The following is a 25,133-nucleotide window of genomic DNA, read 5'->3' on the forward strand; positions in this document are numbered from 1 at the left end:
TAGACAAGATGAGAATCACTCATGTTTATCAACATTTGTTATAATATGCAGGGTTAACATGGTTGCTTTTCTGTTGCATTCTGTAAACGGTTTGGTTTGGTTTAGGAAGAGGTTGTGGTTTACGTAAAAATACACTCTTGTTGACAAATAGCCAATGGGGCTGATTGTAGATTACTTTACTGAGGTGGGAGTGTCTTCAGGGTGGGAAACACCAAGATCTGATACAAAACAAGATAACTTGTTTTGGGAGGTCTGATCTCTCTTCCACGGAGTCAAATACTGGCGCCCTGCGACAGATACTGGTATATGTCTCAAAAGCATCCTTTGGTTTTTTATGCTGAGTTTACTGAGATCTGTCACTCCTACCTACTCACATATGGTTATTTGTCTAAAAACACATCACATTTAAATACCCTGTTTTCTCACTTTTCAGTATGTTGTGATGAGAAATATTTTGCTTGGAAAAACTAGCAAGTAAACAGAAATGTAAAAAGCAAGTGAAAATGAAAAGGTGGGAAAAACCTCCCATGCAAGGCATAAACTATGCCTGACAAACTTGCGACTTACACCCTTTAATGTTGCCTGTTTCATTCTCTATAAGAGGACTGATATCACTTGGAATCAAGGCATGTGTTGGAAAGACCAACTTGTGCAAACTGTGTTTAAGGTTTAAGGATGAAGATGCATTGAACAGAATGGCAATAGAAATATATTCCAACCACAAGACTGACTCTCATGGTAGAGAGAGAAGACATCTTACAAATCTTGATGAGATGGCTGAAGCTCAGGAGGTAGAGGGGGTCATCTACTAATCGGAAGGAAGGTGGATCCATCCCTGGCTGCTCCAGTCTTCATGCCAAACATCCTTGGGCAAGATACTAACCCCAAATTGCTCTCTGACGCATCCATCTGTGTGAATGTTAGATAGAAAACATTTAAGCATAGGAGGGAAAAAGTGCTTTGAGTTCTCAGGTAGAGAAGAAAAGCGCTATACAAGAACCAGTCCATTCTCTTTAATAACCGAAGCTCATTGGAAGATAAACTTTCCCTGGACGTCACCAATGTCATCTCAGTGAGCCCATCATCTGTTACAAACCAATTACTTGTGAAAGCCAGCAGCAAAATGGTGATTGGTTAAATATTAATAAATCCAAGTTAGCATTTTCACGGCTCTCACGGGTTTTTTTTAATGGTGATGATAATGATGCCTGAGCTTTTTTTTTTTTGAATTTCCTCTTTCTGTAAGATGTCAACAACTATAAGGACATAATGAACAATCGTGTTCTCTACAGACCGAGAAAAAGCTGGGGGGAATTTTAAAATCTTGCTCTCCCCATCACCAAACAAAAACAATGTGAAATATTCTGGCAAAAAATAATGAATACTTCTGTTTATAGAATTAAAGAGTGAATGGCGGTGATTATGTGGAGATGATGTGAAGTCTCAAATCAAATGCTACCAGAAATGGCAACACAAGCATATCTAAATAATCTAATAGATTTGTTTTATCCATGTGGTAAACAAACATTTATTCAAAAACTAGATGGTGTCCTTGTACTGGCCTTGCAGTTCTTTTTTCATAAGCCTTTTTATTTATTTCTGCCAAATAGGCCAAAATTCCTCAAAAAGGTTAATGTCTATCTAACTCGTCCCTTACCCCTCAGTTGTCAGGCGTAGGGTTAAACTGGAGGTTAGAAAGATTAAACTGATTCCAATCGTCTCGTCTTACCCTCTGCACATAGGTATAAGCATAAGGAGTAGAGATGTTCTTTTGAAAACTATAATTTATCATTCTTTGGTTGCCAAGAACAGACATAAGAAAACAAATGAAATGTACTGCACGCACTTTCGGTATGAAACAGTCTCTGTTTGATAAAAATGTCTCCCTTGCAGCATTATAGTTGTTACTACTGCAAATTAGTTGTTTATGAACATCATTCTTGGCAGACAGACTTGAAATATGCATGCGTGTGGGTATATCTGTGACCATGTGTGTGCATCTGCTGCACATTACTCACACTCCTTTCTCCAAACCTCTTTTTCTCCTTTTAGTCTTCCTCAAAAAAACTCTGACACACACTGTCTCTTCCACTTTCACTGTCTATGTCACACAAACAAAGCCCCCCCCCCCCCAACACACACACACACACACACACACGTTCTTGTGGAGATGCTTCAGCTTGATCGTTATCCAACAGCATCATCAATTATTAGGTCTGGTTTATGAAACCCCAGTGCAACTCGTCACCAAACACACTGTGTGTATTGCTTTTCATAGTGGACACTGATACTTGAGGTTTTTTTTTCTTTTTGGTTGCTTTGTCTTGAATGAAGGTTGCATCAGTTTACATCAGCAGCAGACAGTGGCGGGCTGGACCCCCCCCACCACCACCACCATCACCACCACCAAGCTGTGAGGGCAGTTTCAGCGTTCAGATCGTCACTCTACATGTAGTGCTTTTACAGTTCCTTACTCTAAATGATGAATTAAGTTCAATGAAAACGTACTTTTAACCTCATGTGAGCTCGAGTGAAACCCTGAGGTCCTCGGGTTGCTCCCCGTGAGGGGTGAGTTCAGAGGTGGGTGGTGGGGGGACTGAAGGCGTGTTTCTGTAACACATGATTCGAGGTATTAACCATAAAGGAAAAAAAGGCATATCAGAAAAGCTGTTATACCCAACTTTGTCCAATCTGGTCTCACAGAATAATGTTAAATAGATTAAAGGATAAGATTAAATAGAAAAATTAGAAATATTACCTCTCAGAATGTTACAATTAGGGATGGGTATCGTTTAGGTTTTTCCGATACCGGTGCCAAACCGGTACTTTTGAAACAGTGCCGGTGCTTAAACGGTGCGCGAACCAATGCTCGAACCGATGCTCGATCCGATGCTTAAAGAATATAGAACACAAACTTTGTCCAAAAACCTCTCATGTTTTTATTTTTAGAAGTCTCTTTTTTTTCTGCAAAATGATAATCAAGTTAGCTTTTTCTGTTGATACAACATACCTCGTTTGGTTGGAACCAGTGCTTAAACAACGGAAAACACAAACTTTGTCCAAAAACCCCTCATGTTTAGCTGTTTTTTTTTTTTTTGTAAAAAGATACCAATGTTAGCCTTTTTTGCAGCTATAGGGCATATATGGTATCACTCTATCAAACATTTTTTAATCTGTAGCTCTGCTCTAAAAGAACGTACGTACCTGGGCCCGCCTACTATCCTTGGAAAGGTAAAATGATTGGCTAGAATCCAAAGTGTATGACATCTCAGGAAACAAAAAGCACCGAAATAAAGCACCGAAATAAAATGTGCGCTGCTTTTCGGTCTGGTTATTACCATTTATGTCAGAACCGGTGCCATAACAGCACCGGATACCGGTACCCATCCCTAGTTACAATATTTCCTAGGCTTCAATCATAGAGGCTTGCAGACTGATGGGCACCCGTGTGGCCAGTAAGGGAAAATGTGGTTGCTGGAAATTGCTTTCATTTTCTGTGAAATGGAATGTTGAAGCCCCAGTCACACAGGCCTAGACGCTGACCAGTGAACATCTCAGCTGCTATTATTATATGTGTTACCTAGCCAGTTTGTGGCTGGGGGAGGTTGCTTGCTGCCACTATGTGAAATTGGTTGTATAGAGCAGTGTTTCCCAACCTTTTGGAGCCATGGCACATATTTCCCATTAGAAAAATCACACGGCACACCACCAAACAAAAATGTCACAAAAGCATATTGATCATTTTTTCCAGGTATAGCAGAATTGGTTCGGTTTGGCCCCAGTATACCTTTTTTGATTTCTTCTGACCATTACTCATGCTAGGTCCTTCATCTGGGTTGGAATTTTCTCCAGGACCCAGGTCAGACTGACAACTCTATTGCTATTATGACAGCATGACTATTATCTAATTTCTTCTTCTTCTTCTTCTGTTTTACTGGCAATTGACAACCAATTTAATTAGAGCAGGTAGTTGTACTGCCCTCTAGTGGAAGAGAATGTAATTGTTCTGCCCATCACTCACAACGATCGCTTAGAGTACTAATCAGGTGAAACTACAGTGGGGCAAAAAAGTATTTAGTCAGCCACCAATTGTGCAAGTTCCCCCACTTAAAATGATGACAGAGGTCAGTAATTTGCACCAGAGGTACACTTCAACTGTGAGAGACAGAATGTGAAAAAAAAATCCATGAATTCACATGGTAGGATTTGTAAAGAATTTATTCGTAAATCAGGGTGGAAAATAAGTATTTGGTCAATAACAAAAATACAACTCAATACTTTGTAACATAACCTTTGTTGGCAATAACAGAGGTCAAACATTTACTATAGGTCTTTACCAGGTTTGCACACACAGTAGCTGGTATTTTGGCCCATTCCTCCATGCAGATCTTCTCAAGAGCAGTGATGTTTTGGGGCTGTCGCCGAGCAACACGGACTTTCAACTCCCGCCACAGATTTTCTATGGGGTTGAGGTCTGGAGACTGGCTAGGCCACTCCAGGACTTTCAAATGCTTCTTACGGAGCCACTCCTTTGTTGCCCGGGCGGTGTGTTTTGGATCATTGTCATGTTGGAAGACCCAGCCTCGTTTCATCTTCAAAGTTCTCACTGATGGAAGGAGGTTTTGGCTCAAAATCTCACGATACTTGGCCTCATTCATTCTGTCCTTAACACGGATCAGTCGTCCTGTCCCCTTGGCAGAAAAACAGCCCCATAGCATGATGTTTCCACCCCCATGCTTCACAGTAGGTATGGTGTTCTTGGGATGCAACTCAGTATTCTTCTTCCTCCAAACACGACGAGTTGAGTTTATACCAAAAAGTTCTACTTTGGTTTCATCTGACCACATGACATTCTCCCAATCCTCTGCTGTATCATCCATGTGCTCTCTGGCAAACTTCAGACGGGCCTGGACATGCACTGGCTTCAGCAGCGGAACACGTCTGGCACTGCGGGATTTGATTCCCTGCCGTTGTAGTGTGTTACTGATGGTGACCTTTGTTACTTTGGTCCCAGCTCTCTGCAGGTCATTCACCAGGTCCCCCCGTGTGGTTCTGGGATCTTTGCTCACCGTTCTCATGATCATTTTGACCCCACGGGATGAGATCTTGTGTGGAGCCCCAGATCGAGGGAGATTATCAGTGGTCTTGTATGTCTTCCATTTTCTGATGATTGCTCCCACAGTTGATTTTTTCACACCAAGCTGCTTGCCTATTGTAGATTCACTCTTCCCAGTCTGGTGCAGGTCTACAATTCTTTTCCTGGTGTCCTTCGAAAGCTCTTTGGTCTTGGCCATGGCGGAGTTTGGAGTCTGACTGGTTGAGGCTGTGGACAGGTGTCTTTTATACAGATGATGAGGTCAAACAGGTGCCATTCATACAGGTAACGAGTGGGGGACAGAAAAGCTTCTTACAGAAGACGTTACAGGTCTGTGAGAGCCAGGGATTTTCCTTGTTTGAGGTGACCAAATACTTATTTTCCACCCTGATTTACGAATAAATTCTTTACAAATCCTACCATGTGAATTCATGGATTTTTTTTTCACATTCTGTCTCTCACAGTTGAAGTGTACCTCTGGTGCAAATTACTGACCTCTGTCATCATTTTAAGTGGGGGAACTTGCACAATCGGTGGCTGACTAAATACTTTTTTGCCCCACTGTAAGTAATCTTCCACGGCACACCTGATCATTTCTCACAGCACACCTATGTGCCGTGGCACAGTAGTTGGAAAACACTGGTTTAGGCGTATAGAAAACCTCCTCAAGATTGCTGCAGTTGCTATGTATGGAAAATGCTCACTTGAATTCCAAACTACTCGCTTAGCAGTAGTGAACCTGTGTGAATGTGATACAAACCCAATGTGTTGTTTTCAGTGATAAAGAAAACTCAATTTTCCACTGCCATTCAGTGGTTTGATAGTAATCTGCTGCCAACCATAGTAACCACAAGGAGGCTTTTGGTGCAGCACCTTCATTGCATTAGATTTTACTCTGATGTATCCATTGGAGTTTAAATGAAATCGGCATCTTTACAAAGCTTGTCAGAAGATGTAAGCAGGAAAATCTCTAAAATCTGGTATATGCTGCACTGACACTAACCTTCATAACACACTGTGGACCAGCCAACACCAGCATATGACATGAAATTTCAAGTCATCACAATCTGTGGAAATTTTAAACAGTTACCTGGATTCTGTGCTCCTCTGCTTTGGAGTCTAAGAACTGGATTTCCAAATTACATGTTACAAATTTATTTGATATAAAACAAAAAAAAGGATTTTGGAGCATGAGCAACCGTGCTGTTCTTTATCTCCTTAACTCAGGTAAGAAGTTCCTGATAATGTCTCTGGTTGAGGAAAGGCTTAAAATTACAAATGCATCCTGAAAACGTTCGCATGCTGGCACTTGATACGGTGGCACCAGCTCCAGTCCACTGCTTATGAAGTTCTACCAAGTACTTCGGTCATTCTGTTGCTCGTGCACTTTTTCATGCCACACTTGTTCTTTCCAATTTCCATTAATATGATTCCATACAGCACTGTGTCTGTAGGTAGTCTAAAGTCAAATACACTATGCTTATACATAATTGTTGTTTCAATAGTAATTTATTTAAAACTGAAATTTTATTTAAGTACAGAAGATTTGAATAAATTCAGAGTTATAACCCATAATGATCAGAATTAAAACTGGAAATATTTTGGGTGAAATGTATATCAAAATACAAATATAAATAATATATAAATGGATATAAAAATAATTATATGTAATCGTTACAAGAATTTATTGAGAAAAAGCGAAATACATTGGAGCAGGAAAGGGTTGAAAAGAAGAGAAAGGTGGTCATGCTTTTGCCAGGAAAAAATGTTGTAGGGAAGTAAATCAGAAGAACTCTTTATTAACCCATCATAGCATTTTTATTCTCTGTAACTGTGGCCAAGAAAGGCAGATTTATTTATGTGGCCCATTTCCAACACAGATGAGTAATATTATAAGTAATATTCAAAAATAAATGAACAAAAAAGACAAAAATCTGCCCAGAATGAATATGCTGTGGAAAAACTCCTCCTCGGGTTGGTCCAACCTACACTCCAAGCCTACTCAAGCAGTAACAGCATGACCTTGGTACGGTGAGGGAATCCAGCGTCTCTGTTATTTTGTTCTATTTTGCTGGCGTGTTTTGGTTCCAGGTGTCCCCTTAGGAGGAAAGTAAGTCAGGACCACCTTCATCCGCTCGTTAACACAACTATTTAAACAGCCAAGCACATGCAAACAACTGATTGTGTTATGTTCTCTCTTATAACTTAACTTGTAAAGTAACAACACCCTTTGGTTGTTAGTAACTTACTTTATTAACCATGTTGTGGAAAAGGCATATCAATGCGCACATACACCACACTTGGTGTTCTCTACTTTACACAGAAAGTAGTACCACAAAAATATAACTAACTAACTATAACTATAACTAATATAACTGATTTTACTAAATACATAACAGATTGCTTTTAAGAATGGTCAACCAATACCTGCTAAAGTACAACCTGAGCTTCAGAATGAGCGGTAGTTCTCTAACTGAAAATGCTTTGCTGATCTCAGAGTTCAGAAGAGAATGACAAGACTACTTCAAGCTGATAGGAAGGTGTGGTGGGGCGTAATCTGAAGTGCCGTGCAGGGAAGGCAGACGCACCTGCACGGCATCCGTAATCACGCCCGCCGGGTTCAAACATGGGGACTCAGGTGTGTGTGGGTGTTGTTGTGGTGAGTGTGAATAAAAATGGCTCGAAATGATATTCCGTGGTCCCGCCGTGCCTTATTCTCACCACAGAAGGCATCAGTAACTCAAAGGTATGCAGAAGAACAGCTCTGAATGCACAACACAGGCAACCTTGAAGCAGATGAGCTACAGCAGAAGACGACCCAACCAGACACGACTCCTGGCAGCGGGAAACTGAGGCTACAATTTGCACCAAAGTTAGAAAGTAGAAGATGATGAAAACCAGTGGAGATTTCTTCTGCCACATTTGAACGGTAGCGTCAGAATTTGGTGAATCCAGCATTGTACCACGGGGGACCTTATCATTGTCTCAGTGTACTGATCTTCTGATCAAGCACATCCCTTTCGTTACAATGGTGCACTTCAGCTCTTCCTACAAACCCAAACTCACTCCCTGTGTAGTTCAACTCATGCTAAGATGAAACAGCCATTGGTCAGCAAGGTCTAGGAACAAATTCATAAACGCTTTCTTTGGTGAACCTGAGGAAGGATCATCCCATCAACAGTTACTTTTGTTTCCCTGCAAGCGAGATATTCTCTCACTTGTTCTCTTGTTGGTGGTCAGCGGGCACTGGCTCTCTATTGTCCTCCCCCTGAGTATCACGTAAATCTACGAAGGCACACAAGCCTATTGTGACCTTGTCACCTCAATGCCTAATGAGACATTCACCCCGGTGTGGGCCGAACTCAACAACAGCAAACTGAGTGCCCACCATCAACCTCACTTGTATTTTCCCATTTATTTATTTATTTATTTATTTATTTATCATTTGAATCATGTTCAATATTTAAGAATATCCTTGTACAAAAATTAATGCATCATGTTTTTTAGGTCAGTTAAAAACCATGCTAAATATTCAAGCATAAAAAACTGAAATTCATAATACTGCTGAAAAAACATTCTTCCAGAGACTTGCATGAAGATCTGGTCATAAATAGTAGCCCAACCATAGTAAGAGACTGTGTGGACTTTAGTTCGTCACCCTCACTTTTGATTGTTGGTAGGAAGCATTAGGGACAGCACATGTCTAGAAAAATAATGAAATGACTTTTAGTTAGGGTTATAGATATTTACAATGATTATTAAAAGTGCTATTACTGCTATAAAAAACATTGACAGTAACGTTATTATTAATTGTAATACTAACAAAAGTGGTAAGACTGATTGTAAATGTAATGATGTGGGGGTAGCAGATACCAAATCTTAGCAGTCAGTGGAGACAAAGCTGAATAAAACATTTCTGTCTGACAGTGTAATGAACACAGTGGCTTGTGGGGACTGTAAAAAAAAAGTTCTATTTTCATTTTCAACCTCCATCAAATTCTCATCATAATTATGTCAATATCCCTCCAAATGCAAACACTTCCAATCCTGACAGAAAGTAATATGGTGAAAGGCCATTAAAAATGAACCCCCCCCAACACACACACACACACACGCATATGCACAGCAATCACCTCCTAACTTGCCCCCGCCCTCCACCCAATAAAACTTTTGGCAGGCCTGAGCTGTTGTAATTGGCAGCCAGCTTGCCGTGCCGATAGACTCCCCTCAGTCCTACGGGTCAAGAGTAATTTACTGAGCTGCTAAACGCCACTAGTTTCTCTCCCTTTCTCTCTTTCTACCCAGTCCAATCTCCCTTACCCTCAGCCCGTCCCCCCCTCATCCCAGCATCCATATTGGAATTCCCATCCAGGCTGTATTACAAGCCGAGATGATGGCTTAATCCCTTGTTAATTAGGGACAACATCTCCAGCAGCTGAGGCTAAAGCGGAGAGTGGCAGAGGCTCCAGAGACATGAGGGCTCTGGCCGAGCTTGTGGCCCAGTCAGGAAAACCTGGCTCATGCTCAGAGAGCTGGCGAGGGACGGGGGTTAGGAGAAGGGGGGGGGGGGGGGGGGTTGGATGTTACGCTGGATGAGGATTGAAAAGGGCTCCTGTCTAATCCTCACTGATGGCTCTTCTAGGCTAATGGAGTCTGGACAACTGGCCAACCGGATGCTGCTGCTGGCGCTGCACTTGCCCACTCCACTCCACTTCAGTGGGTCAGGTGCATTGTGGTTTCACTGAGAATCTAGTTAGAAGGCTCCATTATTCATTTGGCTGATGAGCACCAAACAAAATGCCTTTTTCTTGGGATTTGTTTGGCCATACTCAGATTGCCAGGTTTTTCAGTTTTTTTTGTGTGTGTGCGTGTGTGTGTGTGCGTGTGTGTCTGTGTGTGTCTGTGCACCTTCCCTTGTGGCCACTTGAGATTGCACCAAAAGTGAGTCAGCCCCCATAAACAACCATAAAAACGTAACTTATTTTTAGCCTGGTACAAAAAAAAAGTCTCGTTGTTTCCACCTTCATTACAATAGTGTGGTGGCTGGGTTGGGTAAGGTTGTGATTGTTTTGATTGACATGTATGTTAGGTAGATAGGTCTCACAAGTAGATTTAGCCATATTTGGGCCATTTTGGGCCAATTTAATTGAAATATCAAAAAAATTATTTGATCTATCTATGCCTGTGCGTGTGCTAACTTAGCTTGCTAGCCAATATTGACTCAGCTAATAACTTACCTGTAATCCAAATATAGTAACTTCTGACTCCAAACCTACCTTGTGCTAAAGTTTAAAGTTAGGAACGTGGTCTGCTGTCTGTTCTTATCTATATTATAACCAGAGTTACAAAACTGGACCTAATTACTGTGTTTGAGCTGTTGGTGTCTTTTGGAGGCCTTGTTTTAAATTTTTTTTAGGTATTTGACTGAAAATATGTCTTGCTAGGTGTGAGAACCAGAGATGGGCAGTAACGCGTAATCCGATTACTTTTTTCAAGTAACGAGTAAAGTAAGGGATTACTATTGCAAAAAAGGTAATTAGATTACTGTTACTTTCCCGTAAGAACGCTGCATTACTGCGTTACTAAAACCGTGATGTTTTTTGTGAGAGTGTCTCATGACAGTGACGTAAGCGAGTGCGACGTTCGTGACAACAGCTGTGTGCAGATCAACAATGGATCATATATCGAGTGCGGGAGGGAGTATGAGCGTGCAGCGTTTAAAGCGTGGAAGTACTGACCTTACTTTGAGTTTGATTCTGTAAAAAGTGACAAAAACATTATCATCCGTGTGTGTGGGAAGAAAACTTCTTTTTACAGCGAAAAAACCCCTAAACTTCCGAGTAAGCACCGGGTGCGCTACCACGTAATGGGAAATTCACAGACAAACTCGCGGATTCTTCAACTGACCGCTGCAGCACACCTGCACCAGGGCAAACATCCGCCTGCTATACAGGTGAAAATAGAGCAACAGGACCGCTGAGTCTTTGATTTTATTTATTTTCTGCTGTGTTTCACTGGCATTTATTTGAAAGACTGAATGTAAACACAAAAAAATATTTTATTTTATGTGCTGGAATGTGCAGGAAATAGGTTTAAATGTTAAATAAATTTCTTCCAGTCAGAGAATGTTGCATATAATTCAATTTTTGCTTGACGCATAAAGTTAAAAGATTAAAACTAATAAAACAAGTTTTAAAAAGAGACTTTTCCATTTGATTACATTTTGTATGATGGATTATGCAGAAAAAGTAGAATTGGGCTGAAAGATCTATTGATTTATTACCTATTCAGGTTGTAAATCGTGTTTTTGAAAAGTAACTAAGTAATTAATTACTTTTGAAAATAAGTAATCAGTAAAGTAACGGGATTACTTTTTGGGGGAAGTAATCAGTAATTAGTTACTGATTACTTTTTTCAAGTAACTTGACCAACACTGGTGAGAACATTAAAGTTTGTGCTTTGAAATTGTAGTATTTTGTTGATCTTTGCACCAATTATGGAGCTATCCTATATCCTGAGCTGATAACTCAGCACGTTGCCTGTCTTTGAGAGATGTTTTGGGCTCAAAAAACTCCAACATGAAAGCAGCCAAAATTCTATTTGCACCTTTAGGCTGCTTCTTTTATAATTCTTGCAGGTTAAAAATGTGGAGTTCAGAAGGCATGTGGCAATATCATGGCTATGTTGGTCTTTTTATATAGTCTGAGATTTACACAGTCAAATTATGGTTACGTATTTTATGGTAGCAAAAAGCAAGTATTGATAGCATAACTCAGTTTTTCATTGTCTCCAGGAAATTAATGCAAGTAATTTAAATGTCCTCTGAAGTCACAGATATGTGACTGGTGTGCGTGTGTGTGTGTGTGTGTGTGTGTGTGTTTGTGTGTGTTTGTGTGCATTTTTATGAGTATTTGTTCATCACCTCATCTGCTTTTCTTGACAGCTATGGATCATATTTCCCATGGTGTGCACGAAGCCTCAGCACCATTCAGGCAAACAAACAAACAAACTTAATCCCAGTCATAAGCATCTCTACACTATGTTATCTTGTGTAAAATTGTCTTGTGTAAAACTGTCTGAGGGCGGAATTTGCAGGTAAATGAAGGGAGAAACAGCAGGAGTGGGGGGGTGGGTATGGCTGAGAGTCAGCAGCATGAAAAATGAGGGGTAAAGAGGCAGATGAAAAGTGCATCTTCTTACGTTTCCTTTTCAGGTGGCAACAAAAGCCCATTTATTCGGGCCTGCATTTCCACTGGCAAAGTGTTGGAGTGTACTGTTAGCGGAGTGCATTATAAATACAGCCAGGCTTGCCGCTGTCCCCCCTCCTCCTCTCCCCGGATGGCCCAGGCTCCTGTGGAGCTCCAAACACTAGGTAATTATCCAGCACCACACCGCCTGCTGCTTCACTACCTGTGTGTCCAACGCCACTAGAGAGAAGGATGGATGGAAGGGGTGGGGGAGAGAGACAGAGAGGGACAGATGGAAATGGAGAAGGATCAAGGCAGAGGGACAGAAAACTGTGTGTCTGTGTGAACGTAGAAGGAGAGAAGGAAAATGTGGAAATGTTTGATGCTTCTTTTTAAAGTATCAAACACAGGATGCGAGTCAACAAATGTACAGTACAGTGGGGAAGAAAACACAATGCACATGCAGAGAAAAAACCTATCATGAACTGTTTCAAAAATCATTGCACAAGTTAACGAACACTTGTGCGTTCCACGGAATATTTTGTATTATGTTGACACGATTCTATTACATAATTTCTGCAGGTCTCTCATAGCCACACCTTTTAGTGAAGTGTATGCCCAGTTTATGTGAATGCCCTTTTCACACAGAGAGATTTCAAAAGAAAGAACTTGAAGCAAATGTGCAGATCTGTCTCTCTTCCCTCACCACCAGCTGGTCACAGCAGATAGCTGCCTCTCCCTGAGCCTGGTTCTACCAGAGCTTTCTTCCTGTCAAAAGTTTTTCCTTCCCACTGTTGCCAAGTGGGGGCTGTCTGATTGTTTTGGTCAACTATTGTATGTTTTTTACCTTACAATATAAAGCACCTTGAGGCAGCTGTGGTTTTGGCTTGGTGCTATATAAATAAAAATGAATTTATCCAAGTTTAATAGAGTGAATTCACAAACACAAAAGAAACTGATATTAATAGCAAATAAAATAAGGTAGTTGTACTGCCCTAATAATGAATAAAAAACCCTTTTTATTCATGTTATGAATACTGGTGCTATTAATAGCTCTGACCATGTGTAATTATACGATTTCTTTTTGTGACTTATGGAGCTTTTCTGTCTCTCATTTGACTATTTTTCATACCGCTGCCCCGGTCTGCACTACACATGGCAGACTCTGTTCTGGAATTATTAACATAATATAACGTAGGCCTACTGAAGGAAAATATTAATAGAGACCACCAATTCAGGTGGCTTTTCTTTCCTCTTCCAGAAATGTTTTTTTTTTTTCATTTTAATTCTGTATACTGCCATTAAAATACAATGTAGTCATGGGAGAATTCACATAGTTAGTAACGATACGCAGTGGCACAAACCAATGATCTGTATGCCAGACAAGGGCCAGATGTCATGACCTGGGCTCGATGAGGGCCTGTATGAAGTAGACCTGAGACTAAAGTGATGTGGCTAAACTAGACCTGCGTGAAGCACAAACAAACTCCAGATGTAGAGACAAATACACCAAGAGTCCCAATTTGTTCCAAGAAAAATCTTTTCCACACCACCACCTTAGAAAGCTACCCACATTATTAACACTGACACCAGTTTCTGCCCCTCCAGTCTCAGCGGAAATGGCAGTCCGTCAGACCAGCCATCAACTGTCCAGTTTTGGTGAGCTTGAGCCCTTTGCAAAGTCAGGCTTTTCTTCTTGACTGACAGGAGTGGTCTTCTGCTGCTTTAGCCCATCTGTCTCAAGGTTTGTCATGTGCACTCCTCTGCTGTTCGCTGCCACTGTGAAGAGAAATATTTCTGAGGTACTGGTGTCTTTCCATCAATTCTAAGAAGTCAGCCAGGTGTTTCTGCCCATGAATAGCATATGAGATCATTCAAGTGCACATCTAACTTCACACCTATTTAAAATGCATATCACTTTCATCACAAATGTACAGTACATCTTTAAAAAAAGAACTACAAACCCTTTTGTAGTTCTTACATACAGTACTATGGAAAAGTATTTACCTCCTTCCTGATTTTTTTTTGCACATTTGTCACATTTCCATATTTCAGATTGTCAAACAATTTTTAATAGTTCACAAAGACAACACAAGTAAAATACAAAATGCAGTTCTTAAATAAGGATTCAGTTCTTAAAGGGAAAAACATATCTCAACCTCGTGTGAAAAAGTAATTTAATTTGAAGTAATCAAATCATAGATAAATTGGACCTGCTTATTGCCAGACCTGTTGAATCAAGAAATTATTTAAATAGAAGTTTTCTAAAAAAGTGAAGTAGGGTAAAAGATCTAAAAACAACAACAACAAAAAAAAAACCCCACAGAGCATTGGGTTAAAATCTAAAGAAACAGCTGAGAAACAAAGTTATTAACACGTGTCGGTCTAGAAGCCATTTTTAAGGCTTTCAGTGAACCAAGGTGAGAGCCATTACTACCGAATGAAGAAATCTAGAAGTCACTGGGCTACCAAAATTACTCCAAGAATGCACTGATAACTCATCCAGGAGGTCACACAAGAGCCCGCAACATCTAAACAACTCCAATTCTTCTCCAAAAAGTTGATTCTGTTCATCTGGACGTAGCGTTTTGTGGGATAAACGTTTCGCCCATCCAAGTGACTTCTTCAGTCTCAGCTGACTGCAGGTTTCCCCAAATCTTATAAACAGTACATTTGCATAATGACTGAAACCAGCCCACTGAAGGAACAATGGGCTGGGAGGTCAGTTCCTTAATCTTAATTATGCAAATTCTCATGACCATTGATCAACAATCACTGACCAAAACCAACTGATCAAAGACCACTGATCAATGGCCAATTCTTCAATTCTTCTGTGCCTCAGTTATATTGAGTGTTCATAATTCAAGAATAACAAAACTGTATATGCTGTATATTCTGTGTATTTATTATTTCACTCTTATTGCCTGTTCTTATTGTCCTTATCTTTGTTATGCTGCTCTGTTGTTTGTTAATTGCCCCTTGGGGATAAATAAAGTCTTCTGATTCTGATTCTGAGAGAAAAAGCTCAGAATCAAGCTTACTGTTGCCCCAAAACATCTCGGTGATCGCCAAGACTTTTGGGAAAATGTTCTGTCAACTGATGAGACCAAAGTTGGAACTTTTTGGAAGGTTTGTTCCCATCTGCCATAGAACTAACATAACATTTCATTAAACTAACATATCAACAGTCCAACATAGTGGTGGTAGAGTGATGATCTGGGGCTTTTTCTACTGCTTAAGGACCTGGACAACTTCCATAATTGATGACTGGATGACGAATTTGACCAGAGAATCCCTTTTCACAGCTCTTTATGATTTTAAAGCAAATTGTTTTTGATTTGATTTTCGATTTTCTAGAAATACTTCAGCAAATGTTTATGTGTTCATGGGTATTTTGGTACACCATTAGTTTCTATACAAAGCAGGGTTTAAAGTTAATGAAAGGTTAAAAAAGTAGACTCTTTAGCAATTTGAACAGATCTTCACAGAGTAAACACAGGTGTAATCGATACAATCAGTTATGGTGCTTTTAGCAATTCCATTGTACCAAGGATGTACCAGGGCTTTAATAATGACATTAATTACACCTGTGGTTATCATGGATGTGTCAAAATGGATGCAAAGAATCAAGTTTTTGGCTATGAATTAGAAATCATTTGGTTCTTTTCTACTAGTGTTCGTTTTGCTAAATTAAATGGCTTGGTTTTTTCACCACCTTATACCATGCTGCTCTCAAACTAAAACCACACCATTAAACTGAATTGAAAGTGAGTGAGGGAGAGCGTGGAGTAAAAAAGCTCTCTGCCCTCGTGGCTCACCCTGTTAAAGTGTCTTTATTAGGAGTCAGGGACTGATCACACTGCTAAGTGACCTGCCAAGGTCACAAAGAAGGGCAGCCTTGGTAATTAGTATGCTCTTTAGTGAGGCAGGGACGCGATTGGCTTCAACGACATTAGTATGCCTCAGTGTGGGACTGGGGGTTATGCTAAGCTACACTAGCCATTAGTATGCTCACATCTCAGGAGAAGATGCAGTGCTGGGTTTTGTTCATGCCTGCCCACCGATGGATGTGGTGGACAGTGAGCACAGTTGATTGCGCTTTTGCAGTTTATTTAATTGGACTAATATAAGTTAAATGCAGCATCGGCAGTAATGTGATTCCCTTTAAAGAACCCTCTGGTAGTTTTATTTATGTGTTGTCTTTTTGGTTTCTTGCTAACAATAGAAATTATTCCGTTTGGATCAATTCCGTTTTATTTGTATAGCGCCAAATCACAACAGTAGTTACCTCAAGGTGCTTTATGTTATAAGTTAAAGACCCCACAGTAATAGACAGAATACTCCAACAATTGGACAACCCACCTAGGAACAAGCATTTGGCTGCAGTGAGAAGGAAAAACTTCCTTTTAACAGGAAGAAAACCAGGAGAACCAGGCTCAGGGAGGGGCAACCATCTGCCTTGACTGGTTGGGGGTGAGGGGAGGAAGACAGGACCAACAAACCCTGTGTAGTAGAGTCAGAGATTAATAATAACTAAATAATGAGCTAAATAACAATAACTAATGATTTAATCCAGAGTGGTGTATAAACACAGAGATTAAAGAGGTGTATGAAGAAGGAACACTCAGTGCATCATGACAAGACTGTAGCAGCCTAGGCCTATTGCACCTGATCCAGCCCTTACTATAGGCTTTATCCACTACTAAACATACACTTAGGAATAACCTGGATTTTGCCTAAGTTTGAGGGAAGTGTGAATTCTGTGTAGTACACCTCATGATTCAGTTGGCTGTAGCAGCATTAATTTGGAGTAATCATTTTCTGTATGACTTTTTGAGCCTCTTGCTTTGTTTTGGGTGAATTTTGGCCAACTGTTCTTCATAATACTGTGTTACCTTACTTTTTAGCATTAATTCGTGCATGCTAAAGGTCCTGCATCATTATTTCAATCATTACGAGGTGTGAACTTTGGAACCTTGGTTCTTTTCTTTTTTATTCATTCAGTTGTACAGCTGGAATCACTGTCCTGTAGTATGACAAACATTTGGCAAGGCTTTAGCTGCGAGACAGATGGCCTCACATCTGACTCTAGAATACTTTTGTATACAGAAGAATTTATGGTTGACTCAGTGACTTTAAGGTGCCTAGGTCCTGTGGCCTTGTTTGTCCAAAGCACATTATTCCAGAAGTCTTGAATCGTTCAGATGAAGCTTTGCAAGCCTGAACTGTGCTGAAATGCTCTTTTTAAAGAAACCCACTATATACATCCAGCTCCATGACCAACGATGTAAATGACAGTCACATCCCACAAATAGAGCTAAAAAAAACTGTAACAAAAAAAAGGCTAAAGTAAATTATGCTCCTTTACCTTCGCACAAGCTGGACATCGCTCAGTAATATTTACCGATCTGTTCGCCAGTCCATTTTAAAAGCTAAATGTGTAGAATCTTAGATTATACTTGTGTTCAGTAAGAACCACAATGGCTGAAAGGATGATATAAATGATTGCAGATGGAAATATATGTTAATGTAGTTCTGGTCTGGGACATCTCTGCTCTTCCCTGTGTTTACATAGAAAGCCAGGAGTCGGGAAGAGTGGCAGCAAGGCCCCCAGTACACAACAGAGCAGGTATTAATGAAACGAGATAAGGATGTGCTGGGGTCGAGATGGGTTGCATAACGGTTTATAATGGACCAACTATAGGCAGCTTTGTATGAGTTGTGATAATCAGATAACTAGAAGAGCCTCAGCTGCAATGTGTAAAAGATGCAACCCTGTCACTATAAAGACTTGCATATGGCTCCTGTGAACTGATGCTATTTAATAAAGTTAAACAGCTGGAAGAAACAACCACAAGTTTTGCTTCTGTTACTTTTTTGTCAAACCAGACTCAAGCATGCAAACTCAATTTTGTGTTTTGACTAAATGTTTTTATCGATGGGATAGCAACACTTGTTTGTCCCAAGATTATTTTGATCAGCAAAAGAATGCAACACTGAAGGAGTGTGTGTCACATGCCAAAAGCTTTAGAGCTGGCAACCTGTAATGAGCCATGCTGGAAATGTATTTGAAATGACCTCGCACCTTTGCAAAAACAAGTCCTTTAATGGCTGCCCCGCTTAGTTTGCATGACAGGGATCGGGGGGTAAATGGCTAGAACACTGTTCATGATCATTCTGGCTAGCTTTAACCCTTGATTAAGACATTGTTAAAATAAAATTAGTTTTACAAGTAAGTAAATCAGAAATTTGTTTTTTTCCCAAGTAAACAAAACACAGAATTGAACCCTTGCAGCAGCGTTGGCAGGAGTATTTAACGCCCGAGTCCTCAGTACCCTTAGTATGCCCTTCCTGTGCAGGGCAAAGCTGCCCCAGCATCCACGACGCATTAATATGCACCTCGTCAGCAGGCCAGTGCCAGGCTCAGCTACGCCAGCCATTGTTCCGCCACAATCAAATTAGCCCTGCTGATGAGGCCTGAGCTCTGTGACCTCCACAGGCCCACTGGTTTCCCAGCCCCAGAAATGACAAAGAAGATCTGAGGAGCTTAGGTCTTCGGGGACGGCGGGGGCTCACATACTGATTTCTGATTATGTCGGCTCTCCTTTTATTTATATATTTACCTGCTAGAAGTAATTGAGATGAGGTGTTGACTGCAATATGCTAAGCAGACGCCCCTGGCATGTGACATGTGAACTTGGTGTTGATGTCTAGCAACAGAGTTTGCGTCGCGTGTGTTTTTGTGTGTGTCTCACGAGTTCTGCTACTTTTGTTTGGTTCCTGCAACGGGCGTACGTGTCACGCTTAGACATTGACAGTCAGCTCATCTCTCGCAGATCCCTCCAGACCACCCCTCCACCACCTCCCCCCTCCCTCCCCTCTCTCCCTTCACCTCTCGTCCACATTTGTCTGATTTAGTGTGATCAGATGTGAGAGCCGACGCCTGCTGCTGCTGTTAATGCACCGTGGGCTCCACATAATAGAAGCTCAGTCTGCCTGTAACACCGCTCTGCCGTGTGTGTGGTTTTGGGAAGGAAGAGATGGAAAATTAGATGTAAAGCATACCAATATTTGTAATCCCAATATGCACTGATGGAAGTAGCCCTGTGATAAATGTTTTGTAGCCCCATCTCCACTTTTGCACCTACACCCATCCCGTGTGCATCTAATTAACTGAAATATGTATCCAGCACATTTGTGTAACACAACTTTAAGGCAGGGGAGAACTCTGAGAGCCCAGCTGACCTGCAGATTTGATACGGATCAGTGAAGGTTCACTGGGAGAGTGCAGCACAGCGAAACATGGTAAAGAAATCACAATCAGATCGCACAATTACACTGCGGATGACTGCAGATCGGGTGGCAGCCAAACGGTCGCGGTGAAGGGGGAAAATGAGAGAAAGGGCTGAAACAGGAAGTTCATGTCCTCTAATTTCCAAACATGTTAAAAGTGATACCTTGACAGTTTGAATGTTTTTTTTAGTTGCACAGGCAGATATCACACGGTGGAGGAAAATTTGTCTGCACACATCTTATTGGTAGGTAAGTGAAATTCAGCTTGTTAGAGTTATTAGGATTCTGACCTTTGTCTCTAGGATTTGACACGTGCCAAATGTAGAAGAGAAAAACACACTGACTGACTTTTATTGTGTCACCTGAAGACTCCTTGTTGATAGTCAGAACTCTGTTTGTGCTCCAAAGTTGTTGTTTTTTTTATTTTAAAGCATCTGATTTAGAAAAGAACATTAGGGACTAAAATCAGAGATCGTATTTGGAAGTCTTTCTTATGTGTGTATATTTCAAATTTAATGTGATATTTATCCTAAAAAAATGATTTTTAAATGAAAAATTATTTGATACTATTAGCAAAACACTCCACGATCATATGTGCACTTAAAGTGGCCTTAACAACTAAGATGAATAAATAGTAATTAGTGTAACTGGACCCAGGTAAGCTGCCTCTTTCCCTTTTTTTGTTTTTTTCTTGAGAGATGAAGCCTCGGCAGGTAACCAGACACTCAAAGAAATGTTATAGTGACACAATACACTTCTATCAAAACCTTCTTTCACTTTCAGAAACCATTTGAAGTCATGTGGCTTTTCATCCCTCATCAGTGCTCTAACACATGCTGTTGTGGCTTTATCATGTGCCTCTGCCCTCCATGTTTTTTGTCTCTCTGTCCTCGTCTACTCTCCTGCTCAGTGTCTTAGCTCACTTTATCTCTTTTTTCTTCCCAGCAGCTGGCTTGAATACTGATGGTGTTCATTCTGGATCTGATTAAGCCCCCGCTTGGCAGAATCAGACAGTAGACATAAATATCTGGGGGCATCTGAGAGAGAGACAAGTTGGTTAAAGAGGACCGAGTGTAGATCAGGTTTCTACCCCTGATGAAAATCGATGCGACTTGACCGGTCGCAGAGTGACTCAACATGTCAGCTCTAAAGAGAGCAGCCATTATATCATTAGAGCTAATTTCATCTTCCTCTTCTTGTGTCTCCATTGTTATTCAGTCATTTACTGAGGATGCGCATGCAGATGGTTCACGACTGTCCATTGTCATCATTCTCAACCAGCTTCAAACACCAATGTTTGAGAATGAATTGCAGTGACATTTTTCTTTCTTTTTTGTAGAAATGATGATAGTTCTATCTTCCATTTAGAAGTAAAAGAAGTCTCAGGAAGATTTCAGCAGGTCACTCTTCATAAAGGCAACAGTTACTGTGCTATTAATTTCAGTAAATGACATAAAAAAAAATGCCAGAAGTGGTAAAAGTTATCAAGGAGTCCAAAGTATCCATTGTCCATTCTGTCTTGGCATGGAGGCAGTTAGTTTTGGTTTCATTTGCTTTGGTTTTTATCACAAAAGACTTTCTGGTGCAATTAAGAAAATGAAAAGTCACTTAATTTGTCTTCAAAGACTGTCGGGGTAAAAAAAATCCAAATTTAAACATGGGGATAGGGTTCAGCCTCTTTCATTAATCTTAAAATTAGTGTTTAAACTGTGATCATTTATTGTGTATGCTCAAAAAATGTTGTAAATTTCTGTTAAATCTCAGCAACATTTGAATGAAGGTGCAGTGATAGTTGTTGTGATGTCACCATGATAACGTATGTACTACCTGTGTAGAGAAGTGCTGAGCTTTGGAACAGTTTCTGGATTGTTTTGGCACGGCTGTCCACACTGACAGAGCCAAAAGCTGGGACAGCCAGTGCTGCTAAAAGTGAAACACAGCATTTTTTCCAGCCACCTCTGTCCACATCAGTCCTCTTATACTCAGTCTCAGCAATAGCTTGTATTTGCTTACTGGGTGTTTTGTACTTTTTTTGCTAGCAGTCTCTCAGAGTATAACAATTAACAAACCAACTTTCTCTAAAAAAGGTTTCAGAGCCCAGTTAATTTGGGTGGATTTAAACGTTGATACATTTGCATATATAAGTGGACGATTGCAGATGGCATGCTGCTCTATTGGATTGAGATCTGGTGATGATCGAATTCATTTGAGTACAGTGAACTCATTGTGATGTTGTTCTTCTTCTTTCGGTTGCCCCCTTTAGGGATCACCTCCATCTCATCCTGTGCATGTAGTCCTTCAAAAACATCCACAAACTTCCTCTGAAGTCTTCCTCTTTTGCTCCTGGCAGCTCCATCTTTACCATCCTTTGTCCAGTATATCCCCTACCCCTCCTCTGAACAGGTCTCCCCTCTCTAACTTTGTCTCCAGATGGCTCAACCTGAGCAGTCTTGCTGTTGTACTGATTTTCAATCCATTCTGCAAAATTTTAATAAATCTCTCTACTCCTTACATATTCGCCTTTCCACCTGTCTCCCTCTCCATCACATAAATGTGCTGTGTACTGACTTTCATTCCTCTTCTCTCTAGTGCATCCCTCCACCTTCCCAGACTACCATCCACAAACACATCCATGCTCTCTACTCTCACTATAGATTACAGTGTTGTCTGCAAACATTATAAGTCTATGAATACTCCCACCTGAGCTCAAAATTGTGGTGAAAAAGTCCACTGCCCTCTCTCCTAGACATCTCCACAGGCATCTCATCTGTCTCATTCCACTCCTCTTCACAGCTGCCCTTACTTCCTGATTCACGAACTTTGCTCCATCTGTCCTCCTTTCTCTGTCATTTTCTTTATTCATCCAATGTGATGTTTGAAAAAACACTTTGCCATTGTTTGACAATTTTAACATTTTGCATCATCCTTCTGGAAGCAGGAATTAAATCACAAAGAGATGGATATGGTCATCTGCACACCACTGTGACTTGCAAACATATAACACAAACAAAAAACTACAAATACATATAAACAGTCTGACTAGAGCAAGTAATTGTGATGCATTGTTTTTTTCTTCCTGATTGAATGGGAGTTTTTAGACATAAAGGAAATTGAGTGGTTGCTATAGTTTTGTAATGTTCAGCAATAATCATCATTGGGGACCAAGTTACAATAGTTAAAAACCTTGCTGGTATTTGTCAACTCTCCTTATGTGTAAATGTTACTCGAACCCCCCCCCCCCCCCCCCCCCCCCCAAAAAAAAAAAAAACAAAAAACAAAAAACAAAAAAACACAACCAAAGCTCATCATGTCATTGATATTCCACAACAGCATGTTTTCCTTAAAACAAGCCGAGTATTTAGGCAGCAGGGGATATATTTCCACTGTTTGATGTTGTTGAGTAATTTTAAGATCTTGGGCCAGCTCTTATCTCTCTGTGACTTGCACAGTCTCCCTTCCTTCAAGCAATGCTCAGATATCTCCACTAGAGGCTCCCTGTTGAGCATAACATACACACTCACTCCTTCTGCAAGCAGACACACAGATGCACACCCACACGCACGCGTGCATGCACCCACACCCTTCATACACTCTCTCATGCTGTTCTCCTCAAACACACTCCTGCAGAGCAATGACCAGGGTGGATTGCTATTTGGCGTTGCAGGGCATTAGCCACTGATGTCTTAACACTTGTAAATGAACCCTCCGCCCCTCCTAATCTGTCACTTTAATGCACTATAGATTTTATTTCAGCCTCTGTAGTATCACATTCTCAATAATAATCATCAAGCCGACGCTGTTGTCCCCTCCTGCAGAAATTAAATCTCGCCGCTGAGTGCACAACTAATAAAAGATGTTGCCGGAGGAAATAAAAAAATAAATATGATGAATCATAAGCAGTGGGGATTTGTATTCAGATGCGAAAGACAATTACACAAAGAGTTTGAATTTATCAGCCTCTTTGCCTCTCAAAGGCTCAATAACGGGCCACCACCGCCGGGCGCTGGGAGCTGCACGCTCACACGCACATCCGTCTCATGGACATCTACGCACACGGTGTACAAATAAACACACTCAAGCATATTATGCAGACAGCAACACACACATTTTCTCTTTCACCCTGTGAAACGCTCTCCACAGACACACATATTCGCACCTGCTACCAAGAGGCTTTGTTGTTCAGCTTATGTCCTTGCTGATGAGTAATATTACCTAAAATATTCTTTCTTTTATTTATAACTTCTGCTGAGTGATCTCAACAGAAAATTAAGACGTAAATGTTGACGCTAACGGACTTCTTTTTCAAGCTCTTTCATCCCATGCAATATAAAGTGTGTTCCTTTACATGATGCTTGTATTTTTACATTATGTATGACAATATGTGTTCTTAGTGCTAACAACAATGATCATTTAGCCTCAGATATCCTTCAATAATGTATCTTATTTCTATATTAAATATATTCTGAATAATCAGATAAAGGACTGGACATCAAATGCCTCCTTCAGACCAAATGAGAGTTAAAATTGGAAAGATACTAGTTTGCTAACTGGGTTTCTACCATATCTGAAGAAACGTGAACATCAGGAAACAAACAAAAATTTCTTGGCCAGAAATGATATAAACATGTGAGGATGTTTCCTATGACAGGCGTTGTGTGGATTACAATCATAGAATAAGGGTAGAACCATGAGTTTTTGTGTCAAAAGGATTTGTATAACATATCGTGATATATGGCGTAAAATGTACATTAGTTAATAGTTATGTGTTGTTATAAAATATTTGTTTGTATGAAATAATAATCATCTTGAAAATGCAAAATGTAGACTACACACATAGGAACTGGATACTAGCTCACAGGAACAAGAGATTCAGAAATGCTGATAAAACAGTGACCACTACTCTGATATTCACCAGCTAAGCTGGCAATGAGAATACAGAAAGTGGACAAACACTATGTAGCAGCACCACACTTACAAAATATCTTTAATCTAATATCACAGCTATATTGACGGGGACAGCAAGGGTGCCTGATTATTAAATCAAAGGTCTTCTTTATGATGGCATATGATGGCATAATACATACAGTAGCAGAACGTGCTTGACTCCCTTCTCTCTTGCCTGCAAAGACTTAGCACCATTCACACAGGCCTAGACACAAGTTGGCAACAATCTGGAAATTACCAATGGCTAAGCAACCCCAACTGGTTGCATGTGGTGACTGGCAGTTGCTATGAAATTGATTGCTAATGCCTCAGAGACCGGTCAGTGACCCCTGTGGCAACGACCAATCATCAGGGAAAAGTGTGTGTTACATGACCAACTCACAAGGACTATACACTTCATTTTGCATTTGCTTTGGTTACTAGTATGTTCCTGTGGTTGTCAGGAGGAAGGCACCAACTTTTATAGAAACATCAACGATCTTCCAAAATTGTTTATGGTTGACCAACCAATTGGATGTACTAAAAAGGATTCAGGGGACCCATAAAGGTGGTAGGACTGGAAGCCTTACTTTAAATGATTAGATTATTTGTGTTTCAAGCATATATGCCAGTAT

General features: G+C 40.5%; 1 protein-coding gene across 10 annotated transcripts in view; it reads left to right on the forward strand.

Annotated features, from left to right (window-relative positions):
• LOC146504921 (uncharacterized) overlaps positions 1-25,133 on the forward strand; it is a 483,966-nt gene that overhangs the window by 175,747 nt on the left and 283,086 nt on the right. Inside the window, exon 5 of one of the 10 annotated variants that reach the window (XR_014877737.1) lies at positions 12,309-13,941. The exons of 8 other annotated variants lie outside the window; for them this stretch is intronic. The gene's annotated coding sequence lies outside the window, so the exon portion shown is untranslated. One more of the 10 variants, XM_085183489.1, reaches the window with a different exon arrangement.

This window comes from Neolamprologus multifasciatus, chromosome 13 (genome assembly GCF_963576455.1).
Source record: "Neolamprologus multifasciatus chromosome 13, fNeoMul1.2, whole genome shotgun sequence".
NCBI lineage: Eukaryota > Metazoa > Chordata > Actinopteri > Cichliformes > Cichlidae > Neolamprologus > Neolamprologus multifasciatus.